This window comes from Cricetulus griseus, chromosome 7 (assembly GCF_003668045.3).
Source record: "Cricetulus griseus strain 17A/GY chromosome 7, alternate assembly CriGri-PICRH-1.0, whole genome shotgun sequence".
Lineage (NCBI taxonomy): Eukaryota > Metazoa > Chordata > Mammalia > Rodentia > Cricetidae > Cricetulus > Cricetulus griseus.
In genome coordinates this window covers 103,408,137-103,429,531 of record NC_048600.1, presented here as the reverse complement: position 1 = coordinate 103,429,531, position 21,395 = coordinate 103,408,137, and the positions used below count along the sequence as shown (strand labels likewise).

Sequence of the window (21,395 nt, the reverse complement as noted above, 5' to 3'; positions counted from 1 at the left end):
ATAGAAGTTGGGCAGTGGTGGCACACACCTTTAATCCCAGGACTCAGCAGACAGAGGCAGATGGATCTCTCTGAGTTCAAGACCACCCAGGGTTACATGAGATTGAATCAGTCTAAAAGAGTAACAGCTCACACCTTTAATGCCAACACTAGGGAGGTATATAAGGAAGAAGCAAAGGCTCTCATGTGAGATTCAGTTTACAGTCACAGGGAAGACAGGATCTCCGCTTCAGCCTTGGCAGAGGTAAGAGCTGGTGGGCTGCTTTGCCTTTCTGATCTTCAACTTGAAACTCAATATCTGTCTCTGGGTTTTCACTATTTGTGCTACAGACCACCCAAAACCTAACACAGAGAACTGTTGCTATATGGCTGTCGGGAACTCCCTGAAGATCTCCACTTGCAGAGCTTGTCTTTCAAATAAAAACTAGCACTAATTTTAGTGTGTAAAATGGATCTCATCATGATATTCTCATACACACACGTTTCATTTTTTGCTCATGTTCACCCTTCCACTACCTTACCCTTCTCTCCTCCTCACTCTCATTGATTGGTCTTCTTCCTTTCCCTAAGTAGCAATATCCCTTCTGTTTCTATGTTAAATAGATGATAGATAATTAGATAGATAGATAGATAGATAGATAGATAGAAGTAAATAGAGATATGTGTATGTATGCATATTGCTAAATCTAGATTTTGTATCTGAAAGAAAACATTTTTGTCTTTCTTTTTCCCATTATTTGCTCTTGTTCCTATGCCTTTCCCCCTCTTAATTCCTCTCTTCCTCACAGTTTTCTTTTAATTTTATGTCGTGTGTGTGTGTGTGTGTGTGTGTGTGTGTGTGTGTGTGTGTGTGTGTGGTCATGTCATATTTACTTAAATCTAGATTTCATGAATGGGAGAAAACACACAGTATTTGTTTGAGTCTGGATTATTTTACTTAATATCATGACCTCCAAATCCTTGGTGTAATTTTATTCTTCTTTATGGCTTAATGAAACCCTACTATGTATATAGGCCACATTTTCTTTATCCATTCATCCATGGGTGGCCATCTAGGCTGGTTCTATATCTTAACTATTGTGAATAGTATAGCAACAAACATGGCTATGCAAGCATCTCTGGAGTATGTTGACTGGGGTATTTACACAGGAGTGGTTCATATGTTAATCCTACTTTTAGTTTTTAGATGAACCTCTAGTCACATTTCCATAATGACTGCAACAGTTTATATTTCCACTAACAGTGCACGAGGGTTCATCTTTCCATACATCCTCTCCAACATTTGTTGTTGTTTGTTTTTGGAGTGTTGTTGTTGCTGTTGTTTTGGGTTTTTTGAGATAGGATTTCTCTGTGTAGTCCTGACTGTCCTGGAACTGGCTTTGTAGACCAGGCTGTTCTCAAACTCATAGAGATGAGCCCGCCTCTGCCTCCTGAGTGCTGGGATTGAAGGTGTGTGCCACCACTGCCCAGCTGCTTGTTTTCTTGATGATTTTCTTGACACTGTTGACCAGTATGAAACAGGATTTCAACAAAGTTTTGTAGGTTTTTTATTTTTCTATAAATATATTATTTAGTTTTAAAATTAAGATATAATTATATCATTCTTTCCCTTCCTCTGTCCAACCCTTTCTATTTATGCCCCTTGCTCCATCTAAAAATCATGGCCTTATTTTCTTTTGTTATTGATTTTATATGTATATATTATGCATATACATAGATGTGTGTATATGTATGTTTTTATGTATAAATATGTAAATGAAACCTGATGAGTCCATTTAGTTTTGCTTCTATGTATATGATTTCAGGGCTGACAATCTGGAATTGGGCAGCCATTCAAGATCATCCCTGGGAGCAACTAAGTCTTTAGTTGCTTGCAGTTTGTCTAGGGATGGGACTATGCAAGATTTCCCCCTTTGCACATTAGCACATCTACTGGTATTGCTATCATTCAGGTCTTTTTTAGGAAGCCATACTGTTGAGGTGTCATGGGTGTAGCTTCTCTCTCATTTTTAGGAGACACAGTCTCACAGTAGACTTTCTGTTCCTCTAGCTCTTATAATCTTTCTGTCCTCTTTTCCTCCATGCTCCCAGATCCTAAGAGGCAGGAATTGTATTATGGATGTGTGTTATAGATTGTGTTACGTCCACTGGGCCTGGCACCCCTGATCTGTTGTTCTCTACCATAGATCAGTTGTGGGCACATTTGGGACCAAGAAGACTTAAAAGAAAAAACTCCAGCCTGAGATGCTCCCAGGAGATGTTGGAAAGTTACAGCAGCTTTAGAGAGATCCAGAAGGCCACACATGTGTGCAAAGCTGTGCCCAGCGCAGACCTGAGAATATCCCTACTTCTTACCTTAGGTTGACAGCGGTGCTCCACATTAGCAGGGAGTGCTATGGAGGCAGAGTTGTAAATGCTCTGCCAGAGTAGAGAAGACTCATCAAAAAGCTCACAGAGAGGTCCTTGATAAACAGTATAATGCATTTAAGATCATCTCTACTCAGTACTTAGCTGACCACCTACTGACTGGGTGGAGAATTCTCAGATTTGGGTTTTTTGTTTTGTTAATGTTTCTTTGTTTTGTTTTTTCAAGGCAGGGTTTCTCTGTGTAGCAGTCCCAGCTGTCCTGGAACTTGCTTTATGGACTAGGATGGCCTCAAACTCACTGAGATCCACCTGCCTTTGCCTCCCAAGCGCTGGGATTAAAAGCATGTGCCACCACTGCCCAGCCAGAATTAATTCAGAAGCACCACTATATAAGCAAACAACAATGCAATCATAAACTCTCAGGAGGAGATCATATCTGACTTCCATGGGTGTCATATTGTACCGTGTAAATGATCCAGATAACAACAAAACTTGTTAGGCATGAAGAATACAGCCTGTGTTCAGAGAAGGAAGTGTTCCATGGAAATTGCCCATTGCCCATGAGGAAGCTCAGACTTCAAACCAGCCATTATGGCTATGCTCAAAGAACTAAAACCATGTGCAAAGGATGCAGGGGAATCGTGAGAACAAGCCTAGCTGGATGGAGACCGTCAACACAGAGCCAGAAGTTGTAAGGAAAGAGCCAGACAGAAGTCCTCGAGTTGAAAGGCACACAATAACTGTGATGGCTCGAGGAGCTTGCTGCAGAGGGGATCTGGAGAGTGGGTCAATTGTGCTTATGAAGTCTGGGTAAAAGAGAAAACCTAATCAAGGGATCGTCAGAGACCTGTGAGGAAAAAAAGGCAAGCAGAGAGCATGCTAATATATGTGGATAATGCCATATCTAAAAGGAAAGTGGCGAAAAGCAAATGTAAAGAGTTAGGAAAGGAGGACTAACGGTGTGGCTCAGTGGTAGAGCATGTGGTGACAAACATCTGGAATTTGGCAAATTTAAAAAGACAAACCCCAAGCTGGATGCAGAGGTGCATGCCTGTAATCACAGCATTGAGGTGGACGAGGCAGGAGGATGACATGAGCTACTATATTAGTTACTTTTCTCACTGTTGTAACAAAATACCTAAATGCAATACTTCAATGATGTCCTTTCTTTGGCATACTGGGGAGTGACTTTAGGGCCCTGTCCATGCTAGACTAGTCCTCCACTACTGAGTCATGCATCCATCCTGCCTCACAAAATGATTTAAAAGGAAAATGATTTATTTTGGCTGATGTCTGCATACCACTGTTTGTCCCTTTCCTCAGCATTCATTCCGTGTTCGTGGGCATGATCTTTTCCTTCATCTTCACATCCTGGTACCATGCCCTCTCAGGGGCTGCCTGTGGGGATCTTACCCCTCTCTGACTGTAAGTCATCTGTAAGTCAAGGACAACCTGTCGATTCTCTCCTAAAGTATTTATTTCCGAGTGCTCAATAGATTATTAATGGTGGGAGAGATTAAGGATTGGCTTCTGTTTATGTTTGTAAAAAAAGAAACCCAAAACAACTACCACCACCCAAACCCCACAGTTCATAAAATCACTGTTTCTGTCATGACCAGCCAGGAAAACTGTGGATGGTACTGATAGAAACAGAACAGGGTGCTGACAACTGTATAGCCATAGCCCAGCAGTAATTTCTTTAGAGAGAGCTGAGGGTATGGGGTTAGCTGCACTGGACCTGGATGATGGGTAAGGTTTGTTTAATATGAGGCAGTCAAACTATACTTGAGTTTCTCATCTCTAGGAAAGAGAAGACCATACCTGTCACGCCTGCTGTATGAGATGCTATGCAGCTGTAATGAGGTAGGTTATAAAGGTGACTTGAAATGTTCAATGTCTGTGTGCTTTTCTTGTAGTCAGTCTCTGCTAGATAGTGCTATCATCCGATGAGGGTTTATTGAACTTCACTAAATAAAGTGGGGTCTGTAATCTGAGATCATGTGATGAGAATCTACAGGGATGCTACATACAGTGCAAGCGCCTTCCTGTGTTCACATTAGTGGATGCCTTCTGACTAATTATGGGAAATAGGGTGGGATTTTCGGAGTGGGATTAACTATGGGTAGCTTGCCAAGCAGGCAAAGAGTTCTAGAATCTACAAAATACCAAGTGTAAGAGGTTTGAAGTCCAATGTGAATTTGAGTTACACTCTACTACTTCTAAGTTAGCTATTGTTAGGCAAGTGCATCCATGTGCGAGGGAACATATATGTATGTGTGTTTATAAGTTTGTGTGTGTGTGTGTGTGTGTGTGTGTGTGTGTGTGTGTGTGTGTGTGTGTGTTAGCAATGTATCCAACCCATAAAATATCATTTAATATTAGCTTACCAATAACGCTCCAAACTTTCATTGCTTCCATCCTTTGTTCTGACTCTAAGAATGGGCAGCAGGTAGGTGCTTTTCATCGACTTCTCTTCACTGTCAGAAGCTAGAATATCCTTGTAGAATGAGTAGCCTTCTGGGCCCATGCTAGCTAGTGATCTCACATAAAGAGCAGGGTTAGGCAAGATTGTCCTTGGAGAGTGAGAGGCAGCTGTGAATCAGAATCAATGACAAGAAGCAAGATTAATTCCACAGATTAGCTCAAACGCCAAGGCTGTGCGAGTCCCAGGAATTGGGCAGGATACAAAGGAAGGCAGTGCTAAAGAAAGAGATAAAGAGTATAGGACATGGCTATGACTGAACAAGCGCACCTGTGCCGCCAGCTGGGATACAGGCATTCCGTCACAACCTGCTCCATCTTCTTCCCCACAACCATCCTTTACCCGGGTCCTCATCTGTCATTTGTCTATTTGGGTCACTGAATTGTGTTTTAAAATTGTATCACACAGGTAGGTACCCAAGAATCTTTCCAACATTCGATTCAGTTTTTAAAAGCCACAACCTTCTGGTATGTTAGAAGGTAAGAGGGAGGCATAGTAAGTTGAGACTTGGGTTTTCTATTATTGTTTCAGCCAGAACAAAAGTTCCATGTTCATTTCTCTTAACTATTATGGGTTCTTAAAATTCACATATATTATGAGGGTCTGCTTTAACGGTGTTTGCATCAGTCTATAGCAACCTTTCCAGGAGCACCCACTCTGCAGCTTGGCCAGCCTTCCTTCTTGTATCCCACTCTAAGTAAATCATGTGAAGTGCTTCCTTCATTAAGTTTACCTCTCTCTGCTCCAGAATATCTTGTTGTCTTTCTTTAATCATCTTTTGGCCATAGGTCAAAGCCTTACCCTCTGGGGACCCACTTCAGTCAGAATGAAAGAGCCAGGCCAAGGTGTTAGGCTGTTTAGAATTGTCAGTACACAGCCTGCCCCCCAGTGAGTGAACACCAACATAGTGTATGTTATTGCTCCTTAAGGGAATTGTTGCCTCTGTCCAGTTCGGTACCTTTGTACATGGAAACTCACAAAGTTAAAAGAGAGTCCCCCTTACAACATTTTCATATGCTAACTTTCCATTTTGAGAGCATTGCCCAGTGACTTGGGGAAGGATCATGATCATCTATTTTTTTGTGTGAAATGTTGATAGGAAATGATTTCAATGTCCACCTTCTGTTGTCTGGAAAGACACTTCTACTAATGTGGCTTTTGGGATGGCTTAGAAACCCTTGAGTCCTTCAACATTACTCACGGGGCTGGGTGCCCCCTGGTGGTGATCTGTAGCCATGCAGATGTTTCCAAGACGGCCATGACTGCAAAGCCTAATTCTAAGCTTCAACGTAGACTGTTTTTCATAGCAATCCAGTAACAAGTGAGGTAGCTACTAGTCGTTTAGTAACTCATGCACAACAGCATAGACAGTGAGTGGCAAGAAGAGAGGGGCTTGAATCTAGGCAGGTTAGACAGGAGGCTTAGCCTCTAACTCCTATATTATGGGAAGAGATACTACGGTCTGTTTATAAAGATGAATTAATGGCAGCAACTTTGGAATGATGGCACAAAAATGTTGGTAAAGATTCACCAAAGAAAAAGAACAACTGAACTACACAACATTATTTAATATATGCATTACTTAAAAGTATCCAGAAAGTGTACAAGCAGTGTTTCTCAACTTGTGAGTCTCGACCCCTTTGGGGGGTCTCATATCAGATACTTCCATTATGATTCACAACACTAGCAAAATTACAATTATGAAGTAGCAATGAAATAATTTTATGGTTGGGGGTCACCACAACATGAAGAACTATATTAAAGGGTCGCAGCATTAGGAAGGCTGAGAACCACTGCTATATGCCATACAGCAAAGGTGAAGCATCCATTCTAGAAAACATATAACACCTCAATAGTAATGTAAGGGTCTGTGGCGTTTGAGTCAGGCTATGTGGTACTACAAAGCTGATGAAGTGTAGCTTCTCCCCAGTCTGAAGCTACGGTTTCTCCCCTGGAGAGGCAGAGTGCATTTCTCACCAAATCCAAAGCCTCAGCCTGCAGAAATCCTAGTCTATATAGGTAGGTCAGGAGCTTCCTGAACAGCCACCAACACTAGTAAAAGCTCATGAGCTGTGACCCTGAGGGGTCAGAAACACTGTGAAGTTTTACCCACTAGGAGCAGGCAGCGCAGGATATGAGCAGGTTTAAAATGTTCCTTGGCACTCATAGATTCAGCAATGTGGAGTGGAAACTTGATGGCACAAGGGGATTAACCCCAACTTCTTATCAAGGGCTGACCGAACAATCAGCTCTTCCAAATCAAGAATAATTCTAGAAAGCCAGACTCAGACGTAGTTGCTCATCCCTCATAGCTTGGAAAACCATGTGCATGTCTAAGGTTACACCCTCATAGGGGAAATCAGAGGCACCCACCGAACAATGGCTTCTTGGTTGCATGTGGAAGAAAAGTAGTTAGGCCCTCTGAACTGTGGTAATAACTTCCATATCATATGGCCAAGGGTTATGGAACATACAGCATTTGGCTAGCTAGTTTCACTTGGCTAAGAGACAAAATGAAGGAGGGGGGGAAAAACCCAAGCAGCAATATTAAAGGCTGCACACAGCAGATAAAATAGCCTTCAGAGTTGCTTCAGCCTAGCTGCTAGACAGACCAATGGCCAAGGAAACAACCATCCCTGGGAGACTATGGCCAGAGCTAGCAAATGTATCCACTTTCTAAGAAATGACTATGAGACATTCAGAGAAGCAAAGACATGTGACCTTCACATAAGGAAAACAATGAGAAGCAGGCACCCCAAACTTGCTTGGGGAAGGCCTAGATGTTGCACTTAACAGATGAAAATCTCAAAGTAGCTGCTTTGATGATCCAAGTCTGCAGGGTAACCTGCTAACGGAGAAGGTGAAAGCATGATGAAAATCTCACCAAACATATAATCTCAGTAAAGAGCCAATTTGTTTTCCAAAGAAACAAGGAGAAAATCTGCCGCTGAAAACGGTAAGAACCAAAATGAATACTTCCAGAGGGAGGTTCCATAGCAGAAATGAGCTGGCAAAAGAAAGAATTAATGAACTGACAGATTGATTGATGGAGATTAAATGTGCTGTGAGATAAAAAGAAAAAAATAACTAGTCCATATGTGGAACCATTAGACACACCAACATACAGGAAATGGGAACAACAGAAGGATGGAGAGGAAGGGATGGGAGACACTGGAAGAAATAATGGGTAAGATTACCATAATTTGATGCGAAGCATTAATCTACACCTCCAGGAGATCAGTGGACACCAAGACATGTAAATGCACAAAGACCTATACTCAGCCTCATCCTAGTCAAATGTCAAAGAAATGAGAGAGAACCCCAAAAGCAGGGCTCTTTAAACACTGAAAGTCAACTTCATACAGGAAACAGTGGAGGCTGGAAAATAGGAAGAAGTCACATTCAAAGACCACAAAGACAAATTCACCAAGAATACAAAATGATACAATTATTTTGGAAAACCGCTTGGCACATACTCAAAAAACTGAATACAGTATTGGTACATCACCTGGTAAGTCCACTCTTAGAAAAATGAAAATTTATGCTTACACACACACACACACACACACACACACACACACACACACACACACACGTACATACTAACGTTCAGAACAGGATGGCTTATGTAGCTAAAAAGCAAAAACTCTGTGAATGTCTACCAGTAGGTGAATGACTAAACAACATAGACACGGATAGTATTTGGCAATGAAAAGAAATGAAGCACAGTCGTGTTTGGCTTGCCAGTGGGGATGTGTTCTGAACACTGAAACGTTGAGTAATCTTATCACTACCTAAACATCACAGAGTGTACTTAACAAACCTACATGGTACAGGTGAAGTTGTGTCCTGGCCTCTTTATGTAATCAAGAGATTCAGCAATCATGAGCTGTATAAGGCTTATGCTGGCATAGCAGGGCATATTACTTTACACCAAACATTTTTCTTTTGTTTCATTTTTTTATTTGAATTAGAAGCAAGGTTGTTTTACATATCAATCCCAGTTCCCTCTCCCTCTCCTCCCCTGCCAACCCCCCAACTAAAACTCTATCTATTATATACGCTTTCTGCTCCCCAGGGAGGGTGATGCCTTCCATAGGGGGTCTTCAGAGTCTGTCATATCCTTTGGGATAGGGCCTACCCCCTCCCGCCCCCCCCCACCGTGTGTCTTGGCTCAGGGAGTATCCCTCTATGTGGAATGGGCTCCCAAAGTCCATACCTATGCTAGGGATAAGTACTGAGATACTACAGGAGGCCCCGTGGTTTTTCAGATGTGCAGAGTACACTCTAGAACAATGACAAAAGCATAACACAAGAAGCTCCTGTTTATGAACAGGAGCATGGACACTTAATCATCACTACCAAACATTATTGTATGGTTGTTAATTGCATGTTCTGTACTTGCACACAACTGGTAGCACAGTAGTTCTATGTACACCAGTATTATCACAAAATTACCAGAAACATGTTGTCCCACTATAACAACGCAATAGTTGGCAGGGGTTTTTCAATCGTATTGTAATCTTCTGGGACCACTGATTTATATGTAGCATCTTGACTGAAATGTCCTTAGACAGTGTTCAGCTTTGCTGAAGATATGTGATACACCATGGATGAAAGAAACTAGAAAAAAAAGAAAACAAACAAAAATAATTATTCTGGGTGGTGAGATAGTTCAATCTCTATGAGATAGGCCCCTGTTGCCAAGCCTGAAGACCTGAGTTTGATCCCCAGAACCCACTGGGTAGAGAGAGAGAACCAACTCTGACAAACTGTTCTTTTACCTTGACAGTGCTCTGTGGCATGTGTGTGCCCCCCCTCAAAACAAAATAAGTATACAAGTATGCTAAATGAAAGAATCCATTCACATGAGGTCACAAAGTGCACTGATCTATTTCAGAAGATGTCCAGAATAGTAACTCCATAGAGACCGAAAATAGATAAATGGTTGCCTAGGGTTGGAGTGGTGTAGGATGAGGTAATGGTTGCTGAAGGGCAGGCAGTTTGTTAGAAGGGGGAAGAAAATGCCTTAGAGTTACAATGTGGTGGATGAGTTGGATGATGCTTGAGTCCTATCTCCATGAAGCTGAATTTTTACGATGAATTAGACAGGCTCTTGGCCCTTGGGAAGTTTCCAGGAACAGTGCGCCTTCAGCAGTCTTTGTGAATTAGATTAGAAGTCAAGACAGAGCCAGCATGATTTCTCTGGGGGAAGTATTAAGCTTTAGGAATTCCAAGCTCCTGATAAACTCTTAGAGCACAGTCCTGACTTAATTGAGAGTGCATTGTACTTTGAATAGAACAACATCCTTAGGGTCTGTGTTGAAACCAGCTCAGAGAAAGAGGCATTGGGGCAAAGGAGGGACTGTTCAATTTGTGATGAAAGTGAGATGGATGAAATAGAAGCAATGGCAAGGGGGTGGCTGGTCCCACTATATCCTGTCAGATTAACATAAAATATAGATAACTTCATGAGCAGTGGACCAAGGATAAACAGGTAGTTTAACTAACAGTTTGAAGGGTTCTTTGAAGGTGAGGGATTGCTGGTAAGAAGGGTCTGGAGATGAGAACTGCAAAACCATGGTTTGGGAAGGTGTGCGGATCTTCGAGGAGGGTGACACTCGGTATGTTTTGTGAGTAGATGAGCTGAGGTGGGAATGAGGAGGTCTTTGAGTTCAGAATGCCCAGGTATTGGGTAAGCAGCTGGCCTGCTTCAAAGCTAGTGGAGTGTGTGCTTCCAGGAGACAAAGATCATGCTTTAGGTCCTAAAGTCTTCATCCAAAGAGAAGGGAAGAAAGGGGTGTGGCATAAACCAGCCCCCCATTGGAAGAAGTTGTGTTTATAATGACAATGTGGTGTTGTTCCATTTAGTTTTTAACAGGAGTGATTGTCTTGAAGTAGCAGCGGGAAACAAAGAAGACACCAGTCCCACCATCTAATCTTGGACCGTGGGAGACAAGGGCAATGTTGAAACACTTGCGCTGCTATTACAAAATACCACAAACCAGGTGCCTTATAGACAACAAAAATGTAATCCTCAAAGTCTAGAGGTTGGGAAATGGAAGCTCACGGTGCTGGTAGACTTTGGTGTCAGCTGAAGGCCCACTCCTCATAGATGGTGCCTCCCCTCTGTGCCTGTGCTCACTGGAAAGGACAATCTCCTTCCACTGTCTTTCCATAGGTGTCTCAATCCCATTCACAAGGACTCCTGATTTAAGAGGCCCCTTCCTCTCAATACTGTCATCATCGAGGCTAGGGGTTCAACACATGAATGGTAGGCCACAGACATTCAGGTCATAGCACATGACACAGTTATCTTGAGTTTCACCAAGGGAATCAAGTACAGCAGATGCTCCAAGAACATTGGGAATGTAGGAGAGTGTGTTAATCACCTAGTAGGCTCTCAGTGACCGAGTGATAGGGGCTGAAGGGAGGGCAAAAGTCAGGACTATTTAGATGGGATATTATATATATACATATACCACATATATATATATATATGTATATATGTGTGTGTGTACATATATGGATGCACGCATGTATGTGGTGTATACATGTGAGCATGCACATGGGTGCTTGTTATGTGTGGAGTTCCTCATGCTTGTACGGCAAGCACTTTACCATCTCCTCTGTCCTTAGGTATAGACCTTTGCAATAGTACCAAAATAGCTGGTTGCTTGGTACATAACTTAATAGAAGAAAATTTGTTGAGGCTATACATTTATGTGCATATAAAACAATTCTCCCCATCCTTTAATAAAACAACTGCAGAGAATCCCAGTGGTATCTGATTTGGTTTTATTTTTAGCCATTTTAAATGGCTTCCTTTGTTCTTTTCGATATCTTGGGTCCTCCTTGGTGGTTTGTGGCTTTGATTCTGTTCAGCTCAGCTGGAAAATAAACCATTAGGAAATGCACTTGGGCTTCTCTGTGTGCCCAGCAGCAACCCAAAAAGAATATGTATTTCATTAGTGCACCAGGATGTGGGGAGAAGTGAGAAATCTCTGAAAATGAAAACTCGAATGATGAGGAGAGATATCAGGATGGCTTCACAAATTTAACTTTGACTTTTTCCAGACCTCTTAGGAATCCAAGCTGCTGGAGTAGGTAAGGCAGGTAAGATGCTTAGGTATGTATTCAGCAGGAGAGGGATCTTCTTCCCTAGGTGAGAAAGGGTTTTGTTTGGTGCAAAATAGTAGGTGACTCAGGAAGTACTGTGGCTCCCAAAGAAAATGAGAACAGGAGAAGGCCATAGAAAAAAAAGAGGACACACAGGAGCTGTGACTGTCCCCCTGGGTCAGGCCTACCATCTGTGGAGTCAGAACCAGGTCCAGCCAACCACTGATCTGACCATAAGACTCTACGCCATGTGTGACAGCCCAGCTTAGCTTTTATGTGTGTATGTACATGTTTGTGGATGTTCATGTGGGAGATACATGTGTACCAGTCCATGGGAGGCTAGAACTTGACATCTAGTGTCTTCTTCAATTTCCTCACTCGCTTTCTACTTTATTTGTGTGAAGGGTGTGTGTGTTGTATGTATGTGAATGTCTCTCTCTCTCTCTCTCTCTCTCTCTCTCTCTCTCTCTCTCTCTCTGTGTGTGTGTGTGTGTGTGTGTGTGTGTGTGTGTGTGTGTGTGTGTGTATGTGTGTGTGTGTGTTTGGTTGTGTGTGTGTACAGTCTGTGTGTATACATGTCTCTATGGTGTGTGTGTGTGTGTGTGTAGTCTGTGTGTGTACACATGTCTCTCTGTATGGTATGTGTATGTGTGTTTGTATGTTTTTGGTAAATGAGAATAACAGTATGGCACCCATGTGGAGGCTGGAGCATGACTTCAGGTGCCCTCTTCCATCACTCCCTGCTTTATTACTTTGAAATGGATTCCCTCACTAAGCCAGAAGTTCACTTTTTCAGGTAGGCTGGCTGGCTAGCAAGCTCTCGGGCTCTACCTGTCCCCAGACCCCAATGCTGGGGCTATAGGCAAATGTGGTCTGGGTCTTGAGTATTAGAACTCAGGCCTCATACTTGAAAAGGAAGTATTCTTGACTAGTAAGCCAGCTCCTCAATGCCTTGGCTGCACTAGATGCCTTTGAGCCCCAAGGACCCTCCCGTATCTGCCTCCTCAGCATGGGGACTGCATACATACACTGCCCTGCCTGGATTTCTGTATGGGTTTTGAGGATGAAACTCCAGTCCTTGTTCTTGAGCAGCAAGCACTATTACCCATGGAGCCATCTCTCTAGACCTGGGCCCAGATTTTGATGAGCTTGGAAAAAACACTTGTTGAACTCCCAAGAGTCACTTTTGGGGTCATTCACTGGAGCCTGACTTAATGGTATTACATTGGTAATTATTTGGCAATCTAAATGAATAATGTATCTATTTTAGCAAGAAGGAACACTGTGTACTTTTCAATTCAGTTACCATAAAAAACACAATGATGCAGTGGGCCACATATGTTGCTCTGGTAAACAGTTATTTTTCTCTCCCTGAATTCTAACACCATGGTTCTTTAAAACTGGAATTACCATTGTTATTATTGACTTGTAATCACTCTTCGGTAAAGAAACAGCTTCATCAGCACACTTATCTCACAGCAATAGTCACAATTATCTTTCTTGAGATGGTTCTGTTAGCCAGTCCAGTCCCATGCATACACATGGTATCCCTACTTTCCCAATAGCCCTGTGTGACAGTTATAGGCCCTCAATTTATGGACAAAGTGCTTGGAACATAGACGATTTCTACTACTTAGCCAGGACTCCTTTATTAGTGATCAAAATCACAAAGAAAAGTTTGGCTTAACTCACTTGGTGTCATAGACAAAGCATAGGTCACTGTGGGTTAGATTCCTAACAAGGATTCCGAATCTCTGCAAAATGGCCAATTTTGCATCTCCTTTTGTCCCAAACAAAATTCTACATTGTCTCTATCTTCCCAGGTGACAAGAGCAGGATCCTGGAAAGTTATAGACTTTTCCTTTTGCTTCTCTTAATGTATTCTATTGGTACCAAGTCCTGATGAGGAGAGTCCCCAGAGTCTCCTGATGGTGACTCCCAGCATCATAAGGCAAGTCATCAAAAATAAAAGTATTGGAGCCCCATGCTGGTTCTCTTGAATTAAAATCTCTGGGTACAGGACCCTGAGATTTATATTTTTAATAAATACTCCAGGTGATCCTGGGGCATGCTACAAATTCATCTTCCTTTACATCCCAGGAGCTGCTGCTAAGATATGCATTCACTGTTTCACACCTGAACTGCTACAATCACTTCCCAACTAGTGTGCTATTCTCATGAGGCCTCTGCCTCCTACAGGTGTACACACACACACACACACACACACACACACACACACACACTCAATAGTCTAGTATATCCTTCTCCATCCTTACATCTCTCCAGGTTATTATCCCCAAATATCTGATCATGTTCAATTCTACATGAAACCAATATTATCCTAACACAGAGTTAGTTGAGACTGTTCCCAAGTGTGGTGGTTTGAAAGAAAATGGCCCCCAAAGGGAGTGGCACTATTGGGAGGTGTGGCTTTGTTGGAAGAAGCATGTCGCCGTGGGGGTGGGCTTTGAGGTCTCCTGTTCTCAAGCTGTGCCCAGTGTGGGACACAGTTGCTTCTGCTGCCTGTAGATCAAGATGTAGAACTCTCAGATCCTTCTTTAGCATCACGTCGGCCATGAAGTTAATGAATTAAACCTCTGAAACTGTAAGGCAGCCTGGATTAAATGGTTTCCTTTGTAAGAGTTGCCATGGTCATGGTGTCTCTTCCCAGCAATAGAAACCCTAACTAAGACATCAAGAAATATGGTTAAGACATATAATCTTAGGTGACTACAGGGACATTTAAAACATAATGAGAAACAATAAAATGGTTGCAGGTAGATGAAGGACGGAGAGGTCTCAAAGGCAGTGAGAGAGACCGGATGGAGACCTCTACCCACTTTTCCCCGTTATTGCCACCATCAGTGAAGGAATTTAGAGATGACACAAAGTATGTCTGAGGGAGTTTATTTCAGATTGAAAGCAGACACCAGGAGAAAGTGTGGATGTCTCAAGAAAGTTTGCTAGCCTAGGATTTTGGATGGCATTGTGAGATCCAATTGATTATTCATGAATTAAGGTATTGAATGCCTAGTCAGTACATGGAGGTTTGTAACTCAGACACAGTCCTACAAACAAGGGCTCGAGAGACACAAGGACCTAAAAGCCTGGAATAGGCTTAACTAAGTGTTCAGTCACGTGGAAGGAACAGGTTAAGCCATGCTTCCTGGAGAGGTACATTTCTGTTGCCCATGAAACATATCATACTATGAGAACAGTTACCCTACCCGGCTATAAATTTTTTTGATGGTGTATTTTGTATCTTATGCTTTTCTGCTTCCTCCAAGGCCAAGGTTTGCATATCTGAAGCCCAACTTAGTTTGTGAAGCTGCTGTTGGAAAGGCACTGGATTGCAGACAGTGTGTTCTGGCACAAATATGTTGTGTAGTCCTGTCTGTCCATCAGTTCTCCCCTCAAGTCCCCCCCCCAATTAATTCTCACCTGCCATAGCCCAGGAAGCAAGGCTGTACTCTTCTCTTCCCTAACTCATTCACAAGCTCAGTCTGAGAATTTGAAAACAGTCATTTGCTTATTAAGTTGGAACTGTGAAGCTTTAACAATGTGTGAGGGGGGGCAGAGTGATTTTAAAAGGTGTGTAGGATTCCCCTGTGTGTGTTTCACTTTCTAGGGTCCTTTCTTGTTTAGGTTGTCAGGGCAGTGTCATGGCCACAGCAGAAGTGAAGATGAGCAGATGGTGTCAACCTGACAGAAGAGACAGGCTGAGACATGACCAAAGTGACAGGAGAATATGTGGAAGAGTTCGAGGTGACAATAATCCTTTTCTGTCGTGGCTTTGCACAGAGACATTTGAACATCTGTGTGGGTTAAAAGTTCAGTCAGCAAAAGGAGAGAGCCCCGGGTGGTGGCTAAAGTCAGAGCACTTTGAGCAACCAAGCAAGTCAAGAAGCATATTTCAGAAAATAAAATAAAACTCTCGGCTATGGATGGAAACAAATGATGGAAGAAGCCAACTGCCTGGAGAAGAATTCCAAGTAATTTTACATACATATTCCATGTTCAAGGATGTGGAGTCTAACTCCCCATTTCTTAACTGTGGGCTGAGAACTGTGATATCCTTCCTAAGGACTTAGTGTGGAAATGGGGGAAAGACCACTTAGAGAGAAGCCATCTGATAAACACTTCCTCAGCCAGGGATGAAGGTCAACATCACCTGTGATGGGTTATGGGGGAAAAATGTACCCATGAAAACACAGAATTCAAATATCATTGGAATTTTACAGTCTCCGTCAAAAACCCAGAACCACTGAATGATTGTGAGAAAAATGCCCGACAAATCCAAATGAATGCACCTTATACAAGCATAGTCAACCACCACTTTTCAAAACAGACAACACACGCACACACCACCACCACCACCACCACCATCAGGACCACCAGCAGCAGCAGCATCAGCAGCAACAACAAAACTGAAAAACTGTTAGAGCCAAGAAGAGTCAAATAAGACAAAATGACTAAATGTAACATGGTATCCTGTATGGGGCCCTGGATCACATGAAGGGAATTACATAAAATACAAAAACAATGTGAACAAGTTGTAAATGTTACTTACTAGTGATTTGTTGATTTTGGTGCATTAACCATGATTAAGAAATACATCCTGGTATCTAAGATAGGGCAAACAGGGCACGGTGTATGTGGGAACTCTGAATTATCATCATAGCTTTTCTGTAACTCTAAAATAAAAAGTATGCCAAAAATAAGATAAAACTTAAAAACAAAGGTGAGTTACAAAATAGAAAAAAAAAAAAGCTTGCAATTTGCTAGCATTAGAAGGCAGAGGTCCTCTTTAAAAATCTTTGTGTGTGTGTGTGTGTGTGTGTGTGTGTGTGTGTGTGTGTGTGTGTGTGTGTGTTATGTATATGTATATTACTATGGTTGGTTTTGATGTCAACTTGTCACAAATTAGAAGTGTCCTAATTGCCCTGTTTGATGTGAGATGACCCACCTGGATGTGGGCATGGCAGGAGGAAGAGCAGCTTGCCTTTTCCAACCATGGCCATCCCTCTTGCTACTGAGTTAATCTGTTCTCTTGCTGTTGCTGATCTCTTTGCTGATAGAACCAGCGTTTCTAAACTTCCTTTGTAGACTAGGGACCAAGAGACTTCCAAAAACTTTCTGGCTTCGGGCACCATGTTGAGACTGCTAAGAAACCACCCAGCCCAAGGAACTGAGTGAGCAATGACCAGCTCTCAATTCTATTGTTACATATGTATTTTCATCTCATTGGTTTTATTCCTCTAGGGAGCCCTAGTACACGCATGTTTGTGCATGTTCATGTGTGGGAGTATGGACATATGCATGCCCATGTGGAGGTCAGGGAACAACTTGGTGGAGTGTTGGTCCTCAGCTTCCACCTCACGTGAGAAACAGTCTGTGGTTGTTTGTTGCTGAGAATGCCAGGACAGTGACCCCCCAAGCTTGCTGCATTCTCTTGTCTCCATCCCCATCTCTCTTTAGAACTGATACTAGAGATGTAAGCTCTGCATCCAGCTTTGTAGGGGTTCTATGGCTCTAAATGCAGAGCTCTTGCTTGCATGATGACCACTGAGTCATGCCCCCGGGTTGCTATGCAACTTTCCCATGAGTCTGCTGGGTGTACAATCAGTTTTGGTGGAATTAGAAGGGAAACGGGCTCTGTGTCTGGAAACAAATATGTGATCTCACCAGTGCTCAGTGGATTCCAGACACACTTCCAGTCACTCAGCCTTGTTTCCCTAGGTCAGTAAGCACATAGGTCATTTTTAAAGGCATATCTAGAGCCTGAATATCAACTGAATATCACCCCGTTTATTTACAGAGACCAGCAAAGTGTGGGAGGCAGACTATCTTTGAGTATTGCTTAAGTGCCATGCTGACTTAACCTTGCCGGTGTAACCTTTCTTATTCTATTTCTTCATCTACAAAGTGAAGATAATGACGCTCCCTGGAGTAGTACAAGGTTAAGGTTAAATTATACAAGATATGTGAAAGCTTTCTGTGACCTAGAAAGGACTTTGCGATCTTATTTTGGAATGTCTTGGGGGAAATGAGGACCTCCTTCAGTTTTTCACCTTTTTAAAGCAGCCTTGTGACTTGTTCACTCGGTTCAGTCTGTCAGACATCTGTCAAGCGTCATTGATATGCTAGGTACATTAAGAAGTGCCTCAGACTGTTAATGGCATTCCTGGAAATAGAAGAAGACAAACTTGGTCTTTTTCGATTCTCATGGCAAGAACAGAAGGTGATGAGATGGGTAAACTACCTGGGGAACCCATGAGAGTCATAACTTAGCAACAGCGTCTATGGATGCTGGGGACTGAAAACCCCAATGAAAATGGCCTGAAGAAGTTGTTCACTCGGCCAATGGGAAAGTCTCAATGTGGGTGATCTTCAAGGTTTATTAAGTCATTGTCTTAATCATAGCTTCAAGGACCCAGCTCAAAAGCATTTTGTTATCTACAATGATGTCTTGCTTTACCTTTAACTTCCTTAGTATCGGGAGGACTGCCAGCAATTAGCAGGACTTCCTTGGCCCTAGTAGTTATGGTGGGATGGCTACATCCTTGACCTTAACCACACCATCTGACTAACTACCCTCTGTCTGTTCCTAAGCCTGGATTGCTTCCATCTGAACTATTTATCATTTGTTTTATTGCCAGTTTTATCTTTTCTTGTTCCAAATCTCCCCCTTCGGACGGACCGTAACTTTCCATGAGGTCTTGTGTTTCATCTTGGCCATCACTGGTCCCAAATCCCCTCATAAAGAGATCACATCTCTCCATAGCCCACAAGAGAGAGCTTACATTTGCCTCGAGGGCTCGCTCTTCTCTGTTCTCTTTCATGTGCCTGCTGCTGCTTTCTTGGCTTCTCACTGCTAATCTGGGGTTCAACAGGAATATTCCAGAATAAGAAAACACTAGCCATTCTCTGGAAAAAGTCTAGCCAGAGCAGTCATAAGTTATAATTGTCTGGGTATCAAAACCAGGACCTGTGACTGGAGGAGTCTAGATAGAAGTTGGAAGAGAAGCTTGTTGTAAAGATTGTTACGAACAGAGCCGGGTGTTGGTGGCACACACCTTTAATCCCAACACTCAGGAGGCAGAGGCAGGCGATCTCTGTGAGTTCAAGGCCAGACTGGTCTCCAGAGTGAGTGCCAGGATAGGCTCCAAAGCTACACAGAGAAACCCTGTCTCAAGAAAACCAAAGGAAAAAAAAAAAGATTGTTATGAACAGAGAGGAAAAACAAAGGTGGTAACAAGGTGGGTAGTGAAGTAAGCAGGAAAAAGAAAAACACAAGATGGTGGGAGGTGATCAGTTCAGCATGAGGAGTCTGAACGGAAGCTGTGCACTGCAGAACACCTACTGTCTTATGTTCTTGAACAGCTTTCCATGTGGAGGCTCCAAGAATCCCGAGGAACAGTAATAATTCTTCATGTTTAACAGCATTGTATAACTCGCTGAACCCAGTCTCCAACATCTCTCTATTATTTGATTGTCACAGTTTCTAAAGGTTGGCTAACCTGCAATTGGACAACGTAAGCTTCAGAGTACCTTTCCCAACACCACCCAGGTTGGTGTGGAACAAACTGGATGGAGACATTCTTCTTCAAGTCTTGAGTTTATTCCACCTCAGTGCAGCTGGAAATGGGATAGTGTCTTGAGATAGTAATAGGTTTATAATCTTTCTGGGCTAGATTTCCTGTGTAGACTTGTGTTGTTGTGAACACCTGTATAAGTATGACATTATCTATAATGCAAACTTAAAAAAAAATTTAAAAGACCAAAGTTGAAGCACCTCGTCAGCTCCTGTAGAGTACATCATGGAGAGGTCAGGCCCAAAGCAGCCAGGTGGTGGAAGACTTGGGCTTTAGTGCTCTAAGAATGAACTTTTAACAGGAAGGGGAACATTTGGGAATAAAAAGAAGAAGAAAAGAAAATCACTTGCATGTTCAAGCAGCTAACAAGATAAGAAAGGAGAAAGACACAAAGGAATTACTTGCTCCCCCGGGGTTTTATATTCTCCTGCCAGATCCTTTAATTATATTTCTATTCTTTTTACCCAAATTTAATTTCACCCCAGACTTAAATAAAGAACACAGGATGCCTCATAGAGGACTCAGTAAAACAGCTCTTCATAAGTTATTGTGCCTGAGCCCAGCCCCGCTGGCTTCCCATCTCCCTGTATGGTCCTGGGTCATGACCTCCTAGAAGGCTCTGCCCCTCAGCTGTAACATAGGATTTAGGACATTTGCCATGCAGTGGCCTCCAGAAAAACTGAAGAGGAGCCAGAGTGACAGGCATGAAGATGCTCAAGCAATTTCCAAAGAGAGTTGTCTTGGGGTGGGGGACACTATCATTACTGTACCTCCCAGAATCCCCTGGGTCATGGTTATTATAATTCAGGGATCTCAGCTTCCCTGGCATTAAATGTGGCAGGACCCTAACTGCCTGCGTGGTTGTAAAGGGACCTTAGCTGTCCAAAGTCCCAAGTTCTTTCTGCTCCCCTGGTTGGTTTGGTTTGACACAGCTTTCCTCTTGTAAGGTGTTATCAGTTTGCTCTGATGCATCATGGGCGAGTGTTCTTGCAGAATGCAACTAATTCTCCATATCCATGCTAACGGAGACAGAACCACCTCAAAGAACACTTCTTCTTATGAATCCTTCTAATTCAGCATCGTGATAATTTAAAAAGGCAATAAGGTTATTAGAGTCTTAATTTTGCTTTGTTCAGGCTGAACCTAGAAAAGGGGAGAGGTGTTCTTCATAGGTGGGGGTGGTGTGAAGATCACTTGGAATTAAGCCTGCTTCGAGATCTTTCCCCTTACTTGCTGTCATTATTGAAGATGTCAGTACATGGGTTAATAGCTCAGGGGACAGCCTGGCCTCCTTGATTCTTGTCTTTTCAGAACTTTTCATGCATTCACTTCGGTGAGTGCTCCCTTTGATATGCTGACCTTCAAGTCTTCATTCATGCCTTCCAAGTCATTCCCTCACTCACTTTAGAAACAAGTTCTAATGGGCCAAGAACTTCTCGGAGATCAGGACTACAAAGATTAGAGAAATTTCTTTACCTTGTGGTTTATTGTGGAAACAGGTAAGTAAAATACGACGTGATTCATGACTGGCATAATGGGATATACTAGGAGGAGTAGGCAGTCACGATTAAATAGGTAACCCTTGACATCGGCCCTGAAGAATGAGTGATTTTAAATGTAGATGGACAAAGATAAGGTTGAGGCAGGAAACACATCCTGGGAAAAGGATCCATCGTGTGGATAGCCTGAGGAGGGAGCGAAAGCATTGGCATTTTGGATGGGAGGGACAACAAGCATCTTAAGAGGGGGAAGAGAGATGAGTCCTAGCAGGAAATCTAATGGCAGATCCCGTCCTGGGTTCATCTTGAAGGAGAAGTGCAACACTTGAGTCTC

General features: G+C 42.7%; 1 long non-coding RNA gene across 2 annotated transcripts in view; it reads left to right on the top strand.

The window, feature by feature from the left end:
- Nucleotides 1-21,395, top strand: part of LOC118238895 — a 49,084-nt gene that overhangs the window by 1,120 nt on the left and 26,569 nt on the right. The window contains exons 2-3 of one of the 2 annotated variants that reach the window (XR_004770727.1): nucleotides 4,171-4,229; nucleotides 15,613-16,598. This is a non-coding gene — a long non-coding RNA (uncharacterized LOC118238895). Of the gene's footprint in view, nucleotides 1-4,170; nucleotides 4,230-15,612; nucleotides 16,599-21,395 lie in introns of those variants that run through there. The other variant, XR_004770728.1, reaches the window with a different exon arrangement.